The 23667-nt window shown below is 35.2% G+C and overlaps 1 protein-coding gene across 11 annotated transcripts in view; it reads right to left on the bottom strand.

Moving 5' to 3' along the window:
* Nucleotides 1-11333, bottom strand: part of LOC123878217 (serine/threonine-protein kinase MARK2-like) — a 127012-nt gene extending 115679 nt beyond the window's left edge. For all 11 annotated transcript variants that reach the window (XM_045925341.1, XM_045925343.1, XM_045925345.1 and 8 more), the window contains exon 1: nt 11078-11333. The gene's annotated coding sequence lies outside the window, so the exon portion shown is untranslated. The remainder of the gene's footprint in view (nt 1-11077) is intronic.
* Nucleotides 11334-23667: the final 12334 nt, after the last annotated feature.

Raw genomic sequence — 23667 nt, 5'->3', positions numbered from 1 at the left:
AATCCTCTGGTGAATTGAATCCAGGACTTTCTACCTATAAGGCCAGAAGCTAACGCCCGGTTAGTTTTCTTTATGGTTGACTCATATGATAATTGTCAAAAAAAATTATCGGCATATTTACGAACTCTATATAAACTATTAAACATTTTAATGAAGACATATCACATCAGTAAATATGGACAGAAACAATTAATTTTTATTGCATTTTTAACAGTCAATTAAAATTATTCAAATCAGCCCCATTACAAAATATATCTGTGTCACGAATTTGTCCGAATTCAAAATCGATTTGACAATTTGAATTTTGGCTCGATTACAGTAATAAATTATTAAGCATCGATTTACAGAGTACCGCAGGGAAAATATTGACTTGTTACTACCCACACGACTCGCCTACGCGTTTATTAGTTCAAGAATTATCTAGTTTGCTTAAGATTATATTCATAATGTTTAAGATTAAGATTATACCTAAATTAATCTACTATAGTATGAAATAAGGCCGGCCCGCCACTTCTTTTAGTTTGTAAACGCTAATCTCGATAAGTTCTCATCTAAATAGTCTCTCTAAGAAAACCTAACATTAACTCAAACGATCAAAAAGAGCGCTTAAATCTGAAATAGCGTCGAACTTAACCCCACAGGTTGCACTATTGGCGTACTTATTCCTACTCGTAAAGCACAGGTTTAGAATAAATACACGCAGTTTGGTTCACACTTCAATATAACCAATTAAACACATTGAAATTTTGAAGACACATTTATTAATCTGTGATTTGTCAGTTTTCTACGAAAATGTGTGGTTTTAAAGTTACACGGGCACCAAGATTTATAAATTTTTGAGCCCGTGCGTGTAATTTTAAATGCCAAATCCGTGTCAAATGACATGTCATAAGACGATTTTAGTCCTTATATCAAAGGTGAACCGTACTTTTGACATGACAGTTAACCATAGAGCTAAAATGGCGCGTGAGAACGCATTTTGTACGTACTATGCATTTATTATGGAAATCTGACAAACCAGAGACACGGGTATTTGTTTCAAGAACGTGTTTACAAAATTTTGAGTTTGATTAGTTGATATTCAAATAAGAATCAAACCTTGTTTGTACGGAAAACAAGCGGAGCGCGCTAGAAAAACTTCTCTTAAATCTTTTTGAGATAAGAGCCTTCAAATATGCATATAAGATGAAGTGTGGCTGATTAATCACGCAAGAACAGATAATAAGCAATAAAAGACAAAAATATCCAGCTATATTTCCAAGAAATCTGAATCAATAGGTTTCACAAAGCCTTAAATGGTATCAGAATATATGCGTACTCTATTAAAATGCTAAAACATTCAGCGTCAATTATACTAGTAGGTGTATAGGAGTAGAGAGACGTGCAAAATGAAATCGATTCTAATTCCTATGATCATTCGTAGACAGTTTTCTTATGGACTGAGGTATTTAATCGACTGCGGCGGTGGGGTCTCAAAAGAAAGAATTCACAGTACATAATATAGGTAAGTAGGTTCAAGTAATTGTAGTAATTGTAATTAAGAGCTGGCATGCATGAAATAAATAAATTTCGTTCATTTTAATGTCAAGGGTGACCTACTTGGGTGTCCATATTTGACTTTACAGTCCAAATCTCGTTCTCTTAGTCGAGTCATATGCGGAAGGATCTGGGAATCAACCGCAATTCATTATCCACCATTATGTCAAGAAAACTCCTACCACTACACAAATAATGAGGAGTCATAACTTTCAGCAATGAAGAAGAGAGAGAGAGAGGGGGGTATTTTTTCATCGATTTTAATGTGACAGTTAAACAGTTTATTTGCGAGTTTAGTTGTTTGTTGCACAAAATGAGTAATTTCGACCCTAGTTTTTTTCTATCTATTAACAATAAAGTTGATTTAAATTAAATTAAATTAAGTTAGTTGAGTTTATTGTATTTTAATTATTTTATTAAATTGCTTCATTTTTTCGCAACTGTATTAAAAATAGCCGTTCAGTACACGTGCGGAACCGTCATTGCAACTTGTTCCGACTGTCAACCCTCGCCTTCGGCTGCGCCTCGGCTCGGGTAGACATTTGTCAGAACTCTTTGCAATGACAGCCTTTCCACACTTGTAATGAAATATACTATTTCGAATTTAAGTGCGTTTTAAGTAATTAAATACGAGTATAACTTGCTTTAACGGTGAAGGAAAACATCGTGAGGAGACTCGCATGCCCAAGAGTTCGCCATAATGTTCTCAAAGGTGTGTGAAGTCTGCCAATCCTCACTTGGCCAGCGTAGTAGGCTATGGCCAAAACCCTTCTCAGAGTGAGAAGTAGTATATACTATATACTACAATATATAAATATATATATAGTATATACATAGTCTCTTTAGTGAGCCAGCGATGGGTTGATCATGATGATGATGACACGATTAAACATAGTATTATGGTACTTACGGGATTAAGTGCCTATGGAATTAATTGGCAGCATACCACAGTAGGTACATGATACAGTGTGGGCCTTCAGTAATAACGGTAGACTCCATAACGGTACGCTCTCGTCGCAGATAATGTGCCCAATTCTGAATCGTGTAAGAAACACGACTTACATCCGACGACATATCGTTAACGATTATTGTTTTTGCGCAGCTCTATTACCGTCTTATATTCGCAATACAAAGATGTAGAGATACGATGTAGAGATTTTTTTTATTTCATTTGCGCCACACAATTTTGGTACAATTTGATTCCAAATATTATTAACAATTCATTCATTTAATTTTCGATTGAGGCTTGTGTAAACTCTTTCTAACGTCCATATCTATAAAATAAGACAACATAGAATAAAATTGATAAAAACATTATAAAATAAAAAAAGTTACAATTTTGCATAGGAAAACCCCGGCCATTATTGTGGTTAATGAAAAGGTATCAAGACTCTCAACAATGAAGAAATAGTAGGCAGGTTAAAAGGGGATTTCATTCGCCGCATATTCGGTACGTAAAGAGAGCAAAAAGAGAGCTAAAATTGGGACAACCCGTACGCCATAAGATTCGCACGACACACGATCGCTATAAATAAGAATACATATTATGCTGTCGTAGCCGCCTCGTATGAAAGACCTCAATTTCGATATTTACCGGTGAAATTATTACCTACGTTCGAGAACTAGAATTCAAGAGCAGGTAAACTGATAAAATGTTTCTCCTACAACAAGAATGCTTTTAAAATAATATCATTGGATGGTTCAATGCAAAAGTGTCAAAGTAATTTTTTATTTCTAAAGTGAGCATTTATTCACAGTTTTAGTGAGTACGGTCTATTCTTACAAAAGGGCTCTGAAGATTTTGACCAACCTAGACCACCATTTTACTTTCTAAAGTACGCACGGCCATCAATACAAACAAGTATTTTATGGGACAAAATTTTCCAAAGTGACACGTTTCCGGGATATAAGCTACCAAAGTTTACTGGTGGAGACATTAGTCACTATAGTGTGTTTCAAGGAATAGTACCTATGGCGTTATGTTGGCTACCTTGTCTGTCCAAGTCATTGGCACCATATTTCCATTAGAAGACGCAGATTTTGTTTATTTTCATTTGATTTTACTGAATGAATGAAATGAAAATCAAATGAAAATAAACAAAATCTGCGTCTTCTCAAGCCATTATGGTGCCAATGACCACCCAACAGACAGGGGAGCCAACATAACGCCATAGGTACTATTCGTTGAAACGCACTACAGTACTATTTTGATAGTTTATATCTCGGAAACAGAAATAAAATTGTCAAAAAAATGCATTTTTGTCCAATTCACATTTCCAATGCAAAAAGTTGATACAACCTTTTTTGCACTGTATTGAAACACGACCTTTGTTGTATTTTTTTCAATTTAGGACTTTGTGACTAATCAACTTTTTGGAGACTTTGGACTAATCAACACTGGAGAGTCCAATTAGAAATACACATTGTATAAAAAGGAGAAACTACTACACTGGCTAACATATCAACATACAGTTTGAACCGTTCGCGTTGGGTCTAGAAACTTGATTTGAAGTTGCGACTAAAAAATGAAAACTAAACAAAATATCCATTCAAGCGACACCTAGGCCGATCAAATAAATAATTAGACAAAGTTCATTCGATTTTCCATCCAAATAACTTTGTTCAAGTTCTAATCCCGAAATTGTCAACGATTAACACGCAACTAACTAATATGGTTAATTAGTAATCACAAAGGGGACCAACTCCTGAACTACAAATTACCTAGAAGTAAATTAAATGTGCCAAATTAATTCTACCATAATTTGCGAAATTAATTCAACCATAAATATACACATGTAGTATAAGAGCTAACAGGCAAATAGGCCTCCCGAGAGAGCCTAGTTCCACATGTGAGATACGCCCTTCAAAAGCCCTTGACCTGAATGTCACTACAATATACTGAAGGCCGACAGGTGTGAACTGTGAAAGGTAATGTAAGCGAAAGCTCTTACTGAAGGCAAATATGAAACGATATAACTAGAAGAACTTTAGTTCTGTAGTCTGTACCTAGTCACTTGGGGAAAATATACTTCAAGGTTGTAAAAAGTCAAGTAGTATTAAATTTTCCTTTAAAATTAATTAATTCCATAGTGTTTGAAGATGTAAACGGACGTAAAAGGCAACAAATCATAACGAAAACCCTTACTTCACTATAATTTTTTTAGATGTAGAGCTGAAATGGAACGAAAAACAGCAAGAAAGAAGAAGTTCAAATTGGACTTCTGATCTAAATTAATACAAAATAATATCAAACTATATGTATAAATAAACCTTCCTCTTGAATAACTCTATGATGAAAACTGCATTAAAATCCGTTGCATAGTTCAAAAGATCTAAGCGTACGGAGAGACAGACGGCGGGAGGTGATTTTGTTTCATACTGTATGAGATAATTTATTTCGAAGGTTAATTAGATATACCTAACAAACAAACAATAAACCGATTCACCCATATTTTATAGGTCTACGTACCTAAGTATTCATAATGTCTCTTTAGTTAAACAAAACGTGTTGACGCGCATATGTTTGAATATTTTAAAATATTTTAAGAATAACGCGTGCAGAATAACATAAATACTTACTCACTTAAAGTTGCTTCTGGGAACTTGCTTTAAATTAATTCAAGACTATTTCTTTGCACAAAGGCCCATGCTCGCAGACCTTTTTTGGGGACTTTATTTTGGTAAAATGCCTTAAATAAGGACATAATAACTTTAATGTTTTTCTTCGGGCTTAGTCTTTACAGTACCAAAATCATGGGTGGTACTACTTCCGAAAAGTGCATACCACCGATCAATCTGAGTATAATATAATTTTAATGTTTTCAGCAAGTAAAAAACACAATATCTAATGATAATATTGCATAGGCTTGGTGTACCTTCTAATTCTACGCCGTTATCAATAAGGTAAGTAGAGTTACTGATATCACACTGATAACGATTTGCGATACCAGATCCAGATAATGATCCAAAAGAGATGTTACATGTTGAAAAGTAGGAAGTACGTTGCGTACGAACTACATAATATATGCGTTGTAAGAATTTTGGTCAAACATCAAATTATTGGGTTAGGTTAGTTTAGTTTATGAAAATAAATAAACGAATAAACTACTCTTGACGCTCTTAATGAATTATTATTTGTGGTATCTAGAAAAAAAAAAAAAACAAGAAGTTACAAAACAGCAGTGTTTTTAGAACAGTGACATTGTTACAAAATACGATTGTCACGTAATATATAAGCGTGTAAAATTAGGCATAATGTTTTTCTATTGTTTACCGTACACATTTCCCTTTGAAATGACTACAAACATAGTACTACTTATATCCATCGATGTATACTTATATCCCAAGACAAAAGCCGTGTTTTTCTCTCCAATAACAAGGAAAAAATAGCACTATAACGAATGAGCGATTATGTCGCTATGACGCAAGTTCATTGTGCTTGTTGCAGCAACACAAAATGTGTGCACCGTGCATATGCTTAAATAATGATTAAGGTTTAAGTACTAAGACTGATATGAATATGGCTATCTTTTACTCGCAAGCATCGGCGCTAAACCTTAGTTTATTCTGATTAAACTAAAGACGAACGTGGCGCCATGTCATTGTAAATGTTCAAAAGAAAAAAAAACATGTAAAACATCGCTAAATCCATGCTAGTATCAAGAGGAAAGAATTATTGTCTGTTTGTTATCGATGAACTCCGAAACTACCGAACTGATTGTAATATAATTTCACTATAAGAAAACTACTACTTAATCTGAATCTATGTATATAGGTACGGCTATAAAGTACTAGGCTACCTATCCTCAGGCCTCAGCGCATATTGGGAAACTACGAAATCCCATATGGACGCATCAGCACCTAGTGCCTACTAAGTATGTTGTAGTTCTGTAAATTTTTTGTATTAGGCCAATACTCTAAAACGATCTCGTGCAAAATATAGCTCGAAAAAGCAAGCCTAAAGTATATTTCAATAAAAAAGGAAAAACTAACGAGTCACACAGGCAATACAACGAAGTATAACGAAAAAGCGCCATTAAAATGCACTTATGCAGCGCATTTCATTAAGACCTGTTCGATCGATTAACATACAGTAAGTAGTAAAAATAGTGCAAGTTATCTGTGTTAAGGTCAGTGTACAACCTTTGGCGAGGACGAACGGTCATCTGATCTCGCTTATCACTTGCTTTTTTTACCCTCCTGGGCCCAACTATGCTCTATATTTACTTACTAACAAGACAAAGTTGAAAACTAAAACCCGAACTGCGATCGTATTAATAAACGCAGAAATATTATTGTAAAATTGTATTTCGGGGTTTTACGTGGGACTATTTTCGGACCTCTATTTTTTAACATTCATAAAAGTGGTAAAAACAAATTTTAGTAGATTAATAATAATTTCACGTTGGATGACATCATAGAGAAACACGGCTCGTTATCATGCTATCACTATCAGACGTTATCAGTGAAGACCTGATAAATCCTTTAACGATTGTGATAAGGACACAAGTGGTTATTTTCAGCGGAATAGATTATAAAGGCGAAAATTGAATTAAAGCTATATTGAACCTTGTTGAGAAAGTATTAAACATAACACTGCAAGGATAGTTGAAATCGTTGGATACGATAATAATATTGAATTCAATGCGTAATAAATAGAACGCTGCAAGCGTTTTATATCCATACCTTGCGCGAGGTATTTTATAGTTGAATTCTTGAAATGATATTTTCCGTGCTATTTTCCGATCACAATTTTCGAAAGTATTTAGTATGACGTTAATCAATATCTATACTCTACATAATAATCCATACTAATACCTATTACAAATGTGGCGAAAGTGTATCTCAATCCACAACTTGATTTTTATACATACTATAAAAAATAAGTTTGTGAGGTCGTTGGTATGTAACCTATGAGTTCATTAGTTCATGAAATGAGACCCTAATTACTATGGAGATAAATGAAAATACGTCGATTAAACCAAACACAGCTGCATCAAAGTATCATGAGAAAATAAACATTAGACGCACATAAAGCTTCATCATACTCGTAGTTATCAAGAATCAAGATAATTGGGCATCTACCTAGATCTAACAAAAACCTGTCACTATCCGTCTGGTTTCCGTTCCAAGCAGACAGACAGAAATTACTTTTATTATTGGCCACTTTTCTAGTCAAGCCGGCGTGTCTAACCCACTATAAGAAACTGGGTCAGAGTTTCCATCGCTGACTTTCGTGACTATAAAGTGGATGCAGATTTTTTGAAACTTTTTATACATAATATGCTAGCACTTTTTTATGGATGCGATTTTTTTAATAATTTTTATTTCGGAAAACTTAATCAGTCCCCACGGGACTTTTAGGAACCAAAATTCACGCAGATGAAAAAATGTTTTTGAAAATATTGAGATTAGCCGATTTTTAGCTAAAGGAGGGCAGAAATACAATCCGTATGATATGTCTAGATACTATACCTTAACTGGTAGTTGGTATTCATATTTATAATTGATGTATAGAAGGGATATAACTATTTGCAGATTGTTACACCAGATTATCTATATTTTGCGTGATTTCAACGACTAATAGGTGATGGGTTAGTTACTGCTGTTCTACTTCCATGTTATTCTCTATTTACAACAGATAGATAGATAGATAGATACAATGACTTAACATTTATTTGTATTTTCTTCAGACATTGATTTATCATAGTCAATCTTTTATTATCTAATCTAGCTGGAAACAGTCCGACGATTTGACAAAGCCTATCCGTCTCTATGTAAATACTTTATACCATTTCGGGGAAGTTAACATAGTACTTATTACGTCGTCACACCTTAGTTTGGTTTGTAGATACAAGACAATTTATCGCACTAACAAATGTATCAGATATGATAAAATCGATTTATCAGTACATTGGAGTTTAAATAAACTGATGCCGTTAGAATATGTGAATAAAATTGTTGTAACTATTCAATTCGACTATTGTATATTGTTTTAAGAGTAGGTACATTTGGTTAATCTGCAGAATTTCAATATTATACTCAAAATGCCGCGTACGTGTGTACATACCGATATGAGGTATGGAGTTAATAAAACTGTCACACCCCTTTAAAGTTAGCCCGCTACCACCTTAAACTGCATCATTACTTTCCACCACACTCAATACTATGCCAGACAGATCGTAAAAATAAGTTTTTCTTTTTAAATGTAGTATAGAAGCAGGCGTTATTTTGCGAAAGTCCATGATATACAAGGAACCAAAAGCTTATTTTGCTATAATCCGCCAAACCAGTTTTTTTTTTAAAGTTAAAGAAAAAATAGTAATGAGTTGATCATGTATTTAAACAGATTTATACCAACTTAAAGTTAAGTTTTAACTCATTATACAGATAAATACAGCAGAGGTAAGTATTGTATTCAATCCACTGTTGCAATGCCGGAAATCAAGGTCCAATTGCTGCCCGTTTCACTTGGCCGAAACAAAACCTCCGCGGCAACACAAATTATAATCTGTCGACCGTGAAATAAAAGAAAAAAAAAACGCAATTTTATTCTTTGCGAGATGATCGGTTGTGAGTCATCGGCGCTACTTCAAATTGGTATACAATTGCGGCGTTATTTCAATCCGACTTTCATTTACAGCCTTCTGCAGATGTCCTAACAAGTTAATTTTTTAACCCCCGACCCAAAAAGAGGGGTGTTATAAGTTTGACGTGTGTATCTGTGTATCTGTGTGTCTGTGTATCTGTGTATCTGTCTGTGGCATCGTAGCGTCTAAACGAATGAACCGATTTTAATTTACTTTTTTTTGTTTGAAAGGTGGCTTGATCGAGGTGTTCTTAGCTATAATCCAAGAAAATTGGTTCAGCCGTTTAAAAGTTATCAGCTATTTTCTAGTTTTCTTGTAGAAAAGAAGGTTAGATAACCCTTAGGTTCATAATATTCAAGTGTCAATTGACAAATGTCAAGCTGTCGAGATGGACGTTGCCTAGATATACATAATTATTTATTTGAAAATGATTTGTCGGGGGTGTTGAAAATTTTTAATTTACACTTGTATATGTTAGAAACAAACTTGTGATGATTATAATGATCATAGCGATCATCGCTATTATTATGACTGGTTACTCTTATTTTAATAATATGAAGGCTTTTAATCGGAAGTATATCAACTGATCGAAGGAATTTCGACAGTCAGGATCTTGATGTAAGAAAAAAATAGGCTAGTAATTTTAGAACTTTACTTTTTTACTTTTTTTTAGGAAAATTAGCTTTGAAACATACATAATAATAAATTCCACCTGGTAGAAATTCAGTAAACAGCTGATAGTTTTAAAGAATTATGGTCGGTCCAACAAATTCTACTCGACGTGGCATTATGTAGACTCTAAGTTGAACGTAAGTTTAAGTTGAAAGTTGGCATGTCTACAGATGCTTTAGTAGCTACTGTCCGAGGGAAAGTCAGATCTGTTTCATTAAAGCTTAGTGCTCTGAGAATGCTTAGGGTAATCTTTAAACTTTGTTATATGATCTAGAATTCTAGAGCTGAACAGTAAAACAGAAATCTGAAGTAATTCCAAACATGAAACCCTCTCACCCGGATTCATGTCAAAGCAATCATGGCAATAATAGTAAAAACGTGCAGTACGTCATAGATAGATAATATTATAATATTAGGTATTTGATCTACGTTTAGCAAAATAAATAAAATTCAAATGTTAGTCTGTAATTTCGAAATATCTTTCTTTTCTTATGCTAGTAAAAGTATGTTTAGGGACGTTATAAAAAAAGAAACTACTGTTTTCAGAAGTGTGATTAATTCTGTTGTACGCAATCTCTAAATTAAATTAAATTGACAGATCTACATAAATACAGTGCTATCGTTTTCGTTATGTTCCCTACGAAAAAGGATAGCATTAGTGATGAGCATGTAAAATGAGTTAAGTTTAGCAGTTGTGTACAATTCAACAATAGAATTAACCACAGTACTAGATATGTTAGATTGTTTGTTTGGGCTAATTTTAGAAATAGCTGAACCGATTTTGACGTGACTTTCACAGATTTACATTTACATTTGCATGTGAGCAATACAATATAAGTCAGTCGATTAGATTGCTCGCGAGTATACTACTCAGAATCTTATACGGAGAATTTATTACGCAGAAGTCGCAGTTAAAATCCTGTTAATAATAAAAGACATCGAACAAAAACCACATGCACTGGACAGAAACCAGTTTTCGTTCAAAGAGACCTTCAATAACACGTATCTTCCGAGAAAACACACACGACACCACGCTTCGGAAATGAGTCAATACGCCAAATCATTATGAGAACATCTATCAAACTTACGGTAGAGAATAAACTGAAACAGATGCCAAATAACAGAGATTCCAACGATGAACTGCCTAGAAAAGTCGCCTGTGGAAAGGATAAAAACAATCAACAATAGAGGCGACACGAAAAAAACCTTCGACACCTCGGTCCTCAACCGATCAAGGTAAGTGACCTTTCCACGGTACTAAATCTTAGCGAAACAATTACACCACACTGTAGATCCACAAGTTATTAACTGAATCAGCCAAGCGCGTCGCAACGGTATAGACTAGGTGTAGCTGTAGGTACCAACGCGGTCAGGTAAAAAGAAAACTTCTGCGATCACATCCAAATTGACATCCTTTGCACTTCACTGAAATCACTTAAACTCGTAACATCACAGTTCACAACACTGGGGTTTATAGAAATGTTTTTTTTTTAAAAGTTGGAGCTGCAACACGTCAGCTCCCCGCGACGTGTGGTTAGCGACTGAGGTCGCCTGCGCCCGCGCAGTTACGCTCACCCGGTTATCATCAGCCTTCGAGGGGGGAAGGGGTGAAAGAAAAGCGTTCACGTGACATGGTAGATAAGCAGAAAACTACTTTGACAATGTTTACTTCGTTTTTTGTCAGTGTTTTATCTAAGTTTTCTTAATTAAAGCCCCTTTATGCTGAGCGGCTGTACATTGCGACACCTAGCCAAGTTGATACGACTGCGACAGCTTTCTTTTATAACAGCTATATAAGAATTTATTTACTACGATCATGCAAAAACTTTCAATTCTTGAATGATAGAAAACGCTTGGACGGATATGCACCGGTTTCTTCCAATATCTATGCATGCATGTAATAAAATAAGATATTATCAAGTTATTCATATGTAAGTTTGTCCATAACTTACATTTTACGTTAAACCCCTTTGTTTCTATTGAATCAATGAAAATTAAACAGTAAACTCTACAATGTTCTTATTGTAGAGTTTATTGTTTGTAGTTACAAGCATTTTTACGACCTCTATTTTGCAGATCTTAGGTTCTTTGCTATGCAATCTTGGACGACCCAGACTAGGCGTCTACTGGAAGCACGGTGGTTGCCATCCAGTGTTGATCACTGAGTTAGTGGACCACCCCTCGCAGGTCTGCAATTTTCCTGATGAATGCGTTTCAGCATGTGGGACTACTAGCGCCTCTTATGGTATATCTTATGTGACTCTACCGCTAATTCGGAAAGCAGTTCTACTGTGAAGAGCCGGCAAGAAACTCAGTACATATTTGCTCTCAGTCAAACAACCACTAGTGTAAAATTCTAAAAGCGCATGCATTTCGAATAGGCTACATATTGAACACATATTGAAAAATACCGATCGTTCACGTTCTCACCCGTTTCCCAACATAACTCGGCACATATCAGGTGTCTCGACACCTGTTATTCAAATATTGGTAGAGGTCCCTACATGGTATACCTACGTAGGCAGCAGATGCTTGTATTATATTACTTTCTGATTTGAATTAGTTGTTGCTTTTTTAAATATCTTTGTCATCTAAATAGACAACTGTAAATTAAAAATTTTCAACACCCCCGACAAATCATTTTCAAATAAATAATTATGTATACCTATCTAGGCAACGTCCATCTTGACAACTTGACATTTGTCAATTGACACCTTTGACACTTGAATATTATGAACCTAAGGATTATCTAACCTTCTTTTCTACAAGAAAACTAGAAAATAGCTAATAACTTATAAACGGCTGAACCAATTTTTTTGGATTATAGCTAAGAACACTCTCGATCAAGCCACCTTTCAAACAAAAAAAAGTAAATTAAAATCGGTTCATTCGTTTAGACGCTACGATGCCACAGACAGATACACAGATACACAGATACACAGATACACAGACACACAGATACACACGTCAAACTTATAACACCCCTCTTTTTGGGTCGGGGGTTAAAAAAGATCTGTAATACAGTACCTTTTTCAATATTATGGTATATTTTTTTATAAACTAGCGCTTGGCTGCAATCATACCTATCACGCAAGTAATGATACAGCCAAAGATGGGGCGCGCTTGCCTAGAAGATGCCTATTCTCTCTTTGAAGGTACGATTATTTAGTATTACGAGATCCAAAAAAAAAATCAAGTCGATATTCGATACAAATATTTGCATACAAAATCATAATAATTCAGTAACTTGTTTATTTAAACTTTAACCCGATTCAATTTCTCTATTGTACGCTTATTTTATCAACTTAGTTTCAACGTGTCACATAACAGATCAAAATATACTTTCAGACCCTCAAAATAGGGTATATTTCAGCTTGGCCGTGATTTACTGTGTACCTCTGTGTACTTTAAATACACAATGGACGCTGCAATTAAGTGATGGCCGACCTACTTGCATACGTAATTAGTGGAATAGGACATTAGTGCATGTATCTCAGTAGCAGGCCGGGGCAGTTAAGTGATATAGAGCCATTTCTGATAAGTAACGAGTAATTATTGTAATATTTTCAATTAATAAAAAAAAAAGTAAGTAGTTTAAATCGTTTGGAAAAATCTGTATGACAAATTTCACTTCGATCCATCCAGTGGCGCTTTAGATCAGTCAGTCAGTTTTTCCTTTTATATGTAAGTATAGATAGATAGCTTATTCCCGCGACTTTTTTCGCGTGGACTACACAAATTTCATACCCCTATTTTACCCCCTTAGGGGTTGAATTTTGAAAATTCTTTTCTTAGCGGATGTTTACCTCATAATAGCTATCTGCATGCCAAATTTCAGCCTGATTCGTCCAGTAGTTTGAGCTGTGCGTTGATAGAGCAGTCAGTCAGCTTTTCCTTTTATACATTTATTTATACGTATTTTGTGTCTTTGAACGAAAACAGATTTCATACGCCATGCCATATAAACTCATATAGCTGTATGAACGTAATAATATGGTCATGGGCAGCGCTTGGGTAGGCTTTAGTGGTTATAAAATACTATATTGTACAGTCAGCACCAATGCTATGTTTGCACCCACTACAAGCGACTAGGGACGGGTGCAAACTGACTCTACCCACATCGCTGTAACATGTTCCTAGTCATATAGTCTAGCTCTAACAGACACCCTACAAAAACTAGTCGAGCGCACGCCGCGCACCATAACAATATGAACTTGATCTAGATACTGGCGTTTTTAATTTACACATAAACGTCATTACGCGGGCTGTCACGTTTTTAATACGTACAGATAACAAATCGTTTCAATGTCCATTCTTAACAGGGCTCTCTCCGTCACTTACTCCATACAAACGTAGTTCCAATTTCATTCGAATATTAAGCAACCAAAGTTCATGAAATTTTGCAGACATATTCTAGAAACTACTATAGTCTGTGGTTTTCCAGATTTCTGTTAAAATATTCGGTTTCAAAGTTACGCGGTCTTAAAAATTCACATACAAATCTTTGAGCCCCTGTAAACTACATATTTTTAGAAAAATCTATAACACCACAGACACAGATATTAGTTTCTAGAATATATCTGCAAAATTTCATGGACTTTGGTTGCTTAATATTCAAATGAAATTGGAACTACGATTGTATGGAGTAAGTGACGGAGAGAGCCCTGTTAAGGCCGCGCTTACACAAAAATCAAATCAGGGATCTCATTCTTAGACAGTGTTAGGTGAAATAGCAAACAAATTACCCACGTGCGCTGGCAATTTCGGTTGAGCGTACAGCGTCGCCTTACTTTGACCTGTGAGGAAGGCCAATTGACCTTTGCTGCAAGTTTTGACTGTAATGTGAATAAATATGAGTATGCGCGGTGGTAATGAATGAATAAGCCTTCATTTATTTCTCTTTGAGTCGTATTATTGTCAACCAAATGTCATTTCTCGTACGATGGTACAGAAAAACCGCTCAAGTGCGAGTTTGATTCGCACTTGACCGGTTTTTTTTTGTTGTAATACTGTTTGCACACGACTACGGTTATAATAATTATGGTTAATTAATGAGTAAAAATGCTACTCATTAATTAACCCTCCACCCAAAAAGAGGGGCGTTATAAGTTTGACGTGTGTATCTGTGTATATGTCTGTGGCATCGTAGCTCCTAAACTAATTAACCGATTTCAATTTAATTTTTTCGATTTGAAAGGTGGCTTGATCGAGAGTGTTCTTAGCTATAATCAAAGAAAATCGGTTCAGCCGTTCGAAAGTTATCAGCTCTTTTCTAATTTTCTTATAGATGTTTTTGTGTCGGGGGTTTTTTAAATTTTGAGTTATTTGATAGAAATAAAATAACGATTACTTAACCTGTCAGTGGACTTGGTTGAAAAAGCCCATCCTAACTAGTAACTAACTAATAAATTAACTATTAATGTTTCGTTGTTCACAAAAAACAATGGGACAAATAGCGATTACATGCTCATACATAAGCCAGGCCGTTGACCCGCAGTCGTGTAGGCAGGAAACGAGGCAAGAACTAGATTTGAGACCTGTTCCTACGCGAAATACGTGCCATGTACGGACAGTAACCGTGAACCCCACTTATGGTGGGAACCGGCCTTTTGCAAACCTTTTCCGTGGCCTAATTTTTTGCTTTTCTCCGGCGACCCACTAATAACCCTGTGGTAAGCTATGTACTAACTACAATGGCAGTTTATAATTATTTCAAACTAACTATGCACCTACATATTATTATATCTTCTACAGGTACTAAAATTACACACATTTCAGACACTAAGTTAAGATCTTGTCTGTTAATATACTTAATATGGGGAGTTGGATCAATAATAATAAAATCAATAATTAAAAATAAATTCGTTTATTAATTCATAAAATACGCCGAATTGAGAACCTACTCCTTATTTTGGAACTACAGGTAACTAATTTTAGTAAATTACACAAAATTTCAGACACAAAGTTAGATTATAAGAAAACAACCTGTCGAGTTTGTGCAGCTTGAATACGTGCAACGCCATCTAGTGTGGAGTTATAGCATTAGCACATTTTGCGTATTCCGTAAATTTGAATTTCCTTAAATAAATATTCCATTGAAATAATCATTTATTTCTCAATTAAAATAATAAGCACATAATATGTATTACATCTTTTAAGTGTGTTAGAACACTACTTGGTAATTTTCGTGATTTCGCTATTCACCGCTAGATGGCACACTCAGTCCTTTAAAAACTATGACAAGCATAGAGAATACCTTCTATGTTCCTTGGACTGCCTTGGAGAGTAGAATAATTCTTAATAATTAAAAGCTAATCGTTTTTCTTTTTACGAGTAGGTTATCGTAATCATCTCAAGGCTCAAGCTTCAACCCATCGCCCGGCCCTAACCTAAGTACGGCTCTCCTCTCAGAATGAGAAGGGTATAAGGTCACAGTCCACCACGATGGCCAAGTATAGGTTGGCAGTTTTCACACACCGCCGCGCCGCGCGCCGAGAACAATATGGAGAACTCTCAGGCATGCAGGTTTCCTCACCATTTAGATTTTAGTTAGAGTAACTTATCATTACTTACTATTATTCAGATACCTGTTTCGGATCTATATTTCAACATTAGTAGGTACCTATAATGTAATAAATATCAACATAGAATTACATTCCATCAATTCTAATTATCCAAACAGACTAAACATTAATAAAATTAGATACGTTATAGGAAATAGATTTAATAGTCCGCGATAATCTGGGTTAGCGTGAATATATTTTAGCGAATGTAGCTACTGTGTAGGTGTGAAATTTGAATTAATTAATATGAAGGCGTCACATTTTATTTATGAGAGTGGAGCTGTAAGTAGCTTTTCTTGTTCCCTCCTTCACCTTTTACTACCATAACACAAGACGCCGGGTGAGAGGTAGGGCTTGAAAATCGATCTATTTTTCAGCTCCGGAGTCGGGTTTTGATGCTTCATTAAAAAAAAAATATGTGATCAAATTACATTTGAATATTCTTGCACTTATATAAATTTTCAAGTCTGTTATGTATGAAATAAAACAAATCAGTTTAAAAAAATTAAAAGAAAACTTTATTTTACAACAGCGTAAAATTAATAAGTAAAATTTTTCTTTCTGATTTATTTATTAGGTTACTGTATATGCAACTGCTGAAAAAGCTCGACTAACTCCGGTTTTACAAACGAATCTGTAATCTTTCGAAGCTCCGGAGTCACGTCATAACCGGAATTCCGGAGTTCAAACGCTAGTGACAGGTTCCCAACTTCTCACCCCTGTGATAGACATTCCATCATCATTCATTTCTCATAGGCGAGGCTAGAGTCTGGAATATCGCTACTATTCAATTCTATTCAAACGCGTCTTACTCTAGAGTTACCTTGTCTTATGTGTTGTCTAACTGACAACACAGGACCAATTGAAATTGTGTTAAAGCGCAAAAAAAAATATATTCCTTAATGGAATAACATATTACGCTATATCGATATAAAACTAGATAAAGCGAAAAATACGGCCTATTACTATTTTTTTATCTAGTTAATGATTGTAACAAAATCCGATAGGGTTGCCAATTTCCAATATGTAATCTTCACGTTTTATTATGCGACAGGTTTGTTGGTTGCTGGGCTTAAATTAAGCAAAAATCTATAAAGTATAATGTATTAAATACTCTATTATTATATTTGCATAATCCTTTGTAATGATAAACGTCGAATAACGCTTTTTCCCCTACAGACAATCACGATTTTTTTTACGAGATATCGCAATGAGTCATTTATATTTACAAGTAAGGTAAACTTAGCAAGACAAAAAAAAACCATCATTTTCACATAAAGTAGGGCAAAGAACAAAAACAAAGCCGTGACAAATTCAGTACTAAGCTGGCCGCTTCATTAACGGTTATATCTTTTGGCGCAGTCCTCATTTATCCTTCTTTTATATTTTGCCACAGTTCACGTCAGAGAACCTGCAACAAAATGTCGAGGCTTCGACGTCACTGGCAGGCGTCAAAGTTACCTAACTACATTTGACGCCTAACCTCATAGGTTATTTTTTTTCTTTGATTTCACTTCACCCACAGCCTAATACGTACATATCGTCGATTTAGGATATAACCGAGAGTTCCTTCACTGTTTCATTTTTGAAGGGTATTTATCGTTATATGAATTGTTCAAGAGTTGACAACCCTTATCACAGCTTAGCAAACGTTGCGAAGTGTTCATTTATTTTTGTAATAGAGACTGAGACTTTCTAGTCTATTGTGTTTGCAAAATAACTAGTTTCGCGACAAAATGACATCGGGTGACTAAGCTGATGGATGGCACACTTTCATTAGATTTTTATTGCTAGCCCACCTCGGCATCGCTCAGGTGGCATTTCTGAAAATATTCTTAGTAAGGCCACAGAACTACATTTTATTTTTATTTTTTATTCATTATAGGCAAGCGCTTGACCACAATCACACCTGATGGAAAGTGATGATGTGGCCTACTACAGGACGCGTTTACCTAGAATATGCCTATTCACTCTTGTTTTAAAAATACTCGGATTGTTGTTGTAGATATAAAGTTACGTTATAGTTTTTTTTTTAATTTATAGACTGGCGCTTGGCTGCAATCATACCTGCTGGCAGGCAATCATGCAGCCTAAAATGGAGCGCTCTTGCCTGGAATATACCTATTCACCCTTTACTTGAAGGTGCCTGAATACTCAATGCGAACCATTAGGATATGGAATGCCCTTCCGTATTCCCTTCTACTTTTACTTTTAATATCGCTCCATGCTAGACGGACGGACGGACAATTGCAAATCGCGGACAAAGTGCAATTTCACTCAAGTAGACTCACCTCGCTTCACTCGGTCATAAAGCATCCATCCAAAAGGGTTTGTAACGGTATCCTAAAAACATATGTTGCTCATGAAAATGCGAAGAATTTTCATCCAACATCGGCCCAAAAACGCGAAAAACGTCAACTCTTGTGGGCGACAATGCTTAGCCGTTACGCAAGCAAGGACGAGTTATAAATACCTCACGTGCAAAAACGCGATACGAAGATAGTCTCATCTCGATATTAATAAACTTTGTCATTCCTATTGTATGGGTTTATATGTTACGGGCAAACTAGCAAGGTGTTCTATACCTACAACTCCCGGGAAAAGGCGATAGAACATACCACCGAACTTGTTTACTGCAATCATCATCATCAACCCATCACCGGCTCACTACAGAGCACTGAGAAGGGTTTCGGTCATAGTCTTACACGCTGACCAAGTGCAGATTGGCAGACTTCACACACCTTTGAGAACATTATGGAGGAAAAACAAACTCAGGCATGCAGGATTCCTCGTGATGTTTTCCTACACCATTAAAGCAAGTTGTCCTTTTATATTATATCGTGATTCGTAACAGGTAGGTAAACAAAGACATGGACTCTAGACCTCGATTATACACGTCAAGCAAGTTCTAAATTTGTCGTCACCGGGAAACGTTCCTACTTCCTAAATATTTACATTCGTAGTACACTTTAACAATTAATATGTTAACGAATAAATTGTATGAGTACCTTCCTCAGAGTACCTTCCTCGGGTGAGCTTTACAATATTTGATTTTATAGTCTCGTGTTTGTTTAGGCTCTCTTTTACACTTGTTGCTATTTTCTGTTTGATTTTATTGTTCACATTATAGTATTATTAGATGGAATTTCAAAAGTGTGTGCTGTGCATGTTGCCTGGCTCTCTCGCCGTTTTCGGAGAGTCTATATTAAATTGTCAATCCCGTATAAAAATTAAAGCTGTCCAGTAGTTAGGCTACAAAGTAAAATCATATTATCGTACATCAAACTCAGCAATAAATAACACATCGCTATAACAGTCAGTTTTCGTTTCCCTATCGCTGCGAACTCGTAAAATACGGCGAGACTATTAAAATGTTCCGAATTCATTTCCCGCTCGAAGTTAAAAGTGAATTGATAGTCGGCTAACTGCGCTTCCTCTGTATTCGAGCGTTTATAATTGAAGCCAATATTAGGGTTGTCAATTTAGGTCGCGCTCACTTTGCGTGCGTTTTCGCTACGACATTCGATGCGATGCGATTCGGTGCGAAAACGTACGAAAAGGCACGAACGATCCCGATCCTTCAATATAGGATAGTAAGTATACTTTGATGTTTATTTTATTTAATAGGAAGCCAACGGTATACAAAGAAAAGTAATTATGACGACTTATATAAACTTAGGACTATCAATGTATACTCACTTACAGGCTAACTCAACATGCTTAATCTACAACTTCTAAATAGTAAAACTTAACCTAAGACATTCTTTGCATAAAATCTATAATAATTAAATTAACTACTCAAAAAGCCAAAAGTACAATAATTCTTAAAACTAACAATAAAAACTACAATTAAGACTAACAATACCCTACAATTTCAAAATGAATCTTTAAACATTTTATATTAGACTTACTATGGAATATTTAAAGACTCATTAGGTGGTTTTTAATTTTGTGTTGTAATACAATGAGAAAGCTCACAATAGATACGAATTACCTCTCATCCAGTAAGTATTGGCGCTCACAACGCGAAGCGCGTGGTTCAAAATAGATTCCTGAGCGTAGTGCGTAGTTGCAACCGTGCAAACACATGTTCATCCCACTTGTACGAGCGAGGAAAATGCTTTTAGAAAAACTAATAAACAATTCAAAAGGTTTTTTCCGAACGCGTTCTTATTATTATTAGCATCATTCTCATTTGAAATTCTTAAAACAATAACATTGTACATGTGTTCATGTTGTACTTTAAAAATTTAACACGACAAAACAAAACGAAATCATCTAATTAATAAAACTGAAACGAAGTATAATTTTCAATTCAACGATATTTTTAACAATATAATATCGAACTAACTTTTGCACACTAGCTGGTAAAATAGATTTTTTGACGCAGGTTTCGAAAGATAAAGAAAGACTATCCAAACTATTCAAAAAAAAAACAATAAACAGACACAAAACAACATAAGACAAAAAAAAATTTTTACTATTTTTTTTCTCGATGCCAATCCTATTTCTTCTTTTATATATTAAGTAGTGATTATTACCTAAATTTTTTAATTTATAACAATTTAGATTAGAATTACCTATAATATTACCTAGTACAGTTCCTTTTGTAGCTATATATAGAGGGGCACATTCGCCAAACGAATAATCTCCGTAAATAAAGATAATAAAAAAAAAAAGATCAGCGTCAACCCTACTCTGCTATAATCGGTCCATTAGTCACACTATCACTTTTGCACGTCGCGTCGCCGTTTACAGACAGGATTTCATAATGCATGCATGCACGTTCAGAATGTAGGACGAAAAATCATCAGATTGATATGTTTGTTAGGGTAGCTTCTCACCGTTCACTCGGCACAGCGCTTCCACCCTACTTTGTAAAGGGTTTACAACAAGCCACAGGCACCGGCGCTCTTTTGGTGGTTATTGCTTCAATTTCGAGTAGATACTCTAACTCTTTACACTTTGATATAAATAGGAATAGAAAGTTTTTTTATCCATATTAACTTTTAGAAGTGCTTTTAATAGGCAAAAGAATCTACCGTGGTAGAGCGGTCGTAGTCATCAAGAAATGACATTTCATGCATATTCGCCTTACGAGTAATAGTTGCAGCAAAAACGAAATAAGTTCTTAAATGTAAGAGGCATGTATCTGCACTCGGAAGCAACGCATTGGCCCTATATTTGTTCTAATATCTTGTCGCACCATTTTGTTACAGAAGCTCGGAAGTTTGTGCTATCACACGCCGTGAGAAGCCACCTTTATTTTTCAAATTGGGCTAACGATCGAAACGCACGTACACACGAGGGCGATCTTTTGATTTATATTATAATAAAGTTTTGGAGGTGTGCGTTTAAAAATAGATCTGTGTCGATTATGTTGCTCACGGAATGTTGTAATTAAGATTTCTCTTTCAAGAAATTTTAAGATTTACAACTTTTTGTTAGTAATGACTCTACGTCTACCAATTCGGAGTACATGTCGCACACCCAGAACAACACTGCACTAAGTCTAAATAGCTAATTTTTCAGAATCGACGAAAAACCGTTATCTCATGTTATATGACAGTTATTGCGAATGTCCTGCACATTGCATGTAAAGAATCCAATGCGTATCAGCATTATCAATTTCAGTTGATTGTAAACGCATTAATAATGCAAAATAATGCATTTTTTGACTTAATTCACTGTTGTGGAATGACTGAACGTAATAAAACATAATCATTTTGAGTTACGTCCTTTTTACTGATTGATTCTGAAATAATGCACTATTATTCTACTGTTTATTTATTGAAATTCAATAAACAATAACGACCCATTTGTTTTGTTTTTAGGAATATACCAATTAATAGTGAAATAAAAGACAACATTTTACTAAAATCAGTAGGTACTTATATTTTGAACATAAACTAGTACTCGTTTTGGACCATTATAACATGTAAATCACAAAAAAAAACCAAAAAAAAAATCTTCAATAATCTTCTTTTAATCAAAAAATAAGAAATATTAATGGCAAAGTTGGTTGGATACAAAACAATTATAAGTAACACAAACTGTTATAAATTAAAAACAAATAAACAACAGTTACAGAAAACAAAAACTGTTTAAAATTTTATGAACAAAACAAAATTTATGAAATCAGTCACACTATTTTTTATTTCAGAGTCTATTTTGCGGTGATTACCATGCTTCCCACGTGCATCAGATTCCATAAAACCACCATCTGTTTTCTTTGAAAGGGCCGTCTTAATATACCTGTCACAAATGCTCAGCGTAGCCTTAAAAAACTCTTTACATACCCTAATCCTGTGTTATCTTTTTCAAAATAGTAAGACGAATTCAAAGCCCTCAATTTTTGAGAAGTGATGTACCTATATTTCGGTTTGATTTCTTGTGTATGCCTTACTATGAATTCTCTTTGCCTCTCCAAATCACCCAGCTGCCAAAACTGTTTGAAAATGTCTTGTCTTACCATCTCGTCTATTTTAGTTTTGCAATTCAACCTGCATTTGTCGCCACAAGGTGGACGGATTTGACGCCCAGCGATCCGTTTTGCAGGATTTGTTAAAGAAACATACTCTTTTCCTGTATTCCGTAATGCCTTAGCAATCTTGGACTTCCAGCCAGCAGGGTTTCGTATTCTCTTTCTACTTATCTTGGGGTAGCTCACTGATGGAGCAGTGTCACTGGCAGAAAAAGTTGAGGGTGCGTTTGTCGGAGTAGCATTGGAATTCCCTTGAATATTTGCTGTAGATGGACCCGGTCTATTGGATTCATTATCAGATGAACTACTTGAGCTGCTGGAGCTTGACGATGATGAGCTTGAGTCTGACGAGGAGCTCGAGGAAGAAGAAGAGGGATCTCCTAGGGATTACAAGAGGCCGAGATATTTCTTTAACAGGTACTACAAAAGTAGGATCCGTGTCCGAATCATCTATAAAATCTTCTTCATTGCTATGATCAGATAAAATAGAAACGGGTACCTCCCTATCTGATGCTTTATCGGCTGATGCTGCCTTCGCTGACGTTTCATCGGTTGATGCGGCAACGGTTGTATTTTCGACATCCTTTTCCACGCTGCTTTGTTGAACAGGTCCGGTTTCTTCTGTAGTTGCTTCCATTGCCATTTTAAGTAACAGGTAACAGGAGACCACAACCTCTCTTCATCTACCAAATAACAATAACAAAATTAATTCAACAATAGTGCATTATCTCAAACAAAATTATTAATCTTTTTGTAAATAAAGAACAACACAAATTGTAAATATATTTCTTTTAATTTACAATGTAAGTAACAATTATAAGTA

The sequence above is a fragment of the Maniola jurtina genome, chromosome 25 (genome assembly GCF_905333055.1).
Source record: "Maniola jurtina chromosome 25, ilManJurt1.1, whole genome shotgun sequence".
Taxonomy (NCBI): Eukaryota; Metazoa; Arthropoda; class Insecta; order Lepidoptera; family Nymphalidae; genus Maniola; species Maniola jurtina.
This window is presented reverse-complemented; position numbering and strand designations above follow the sequence as displayed.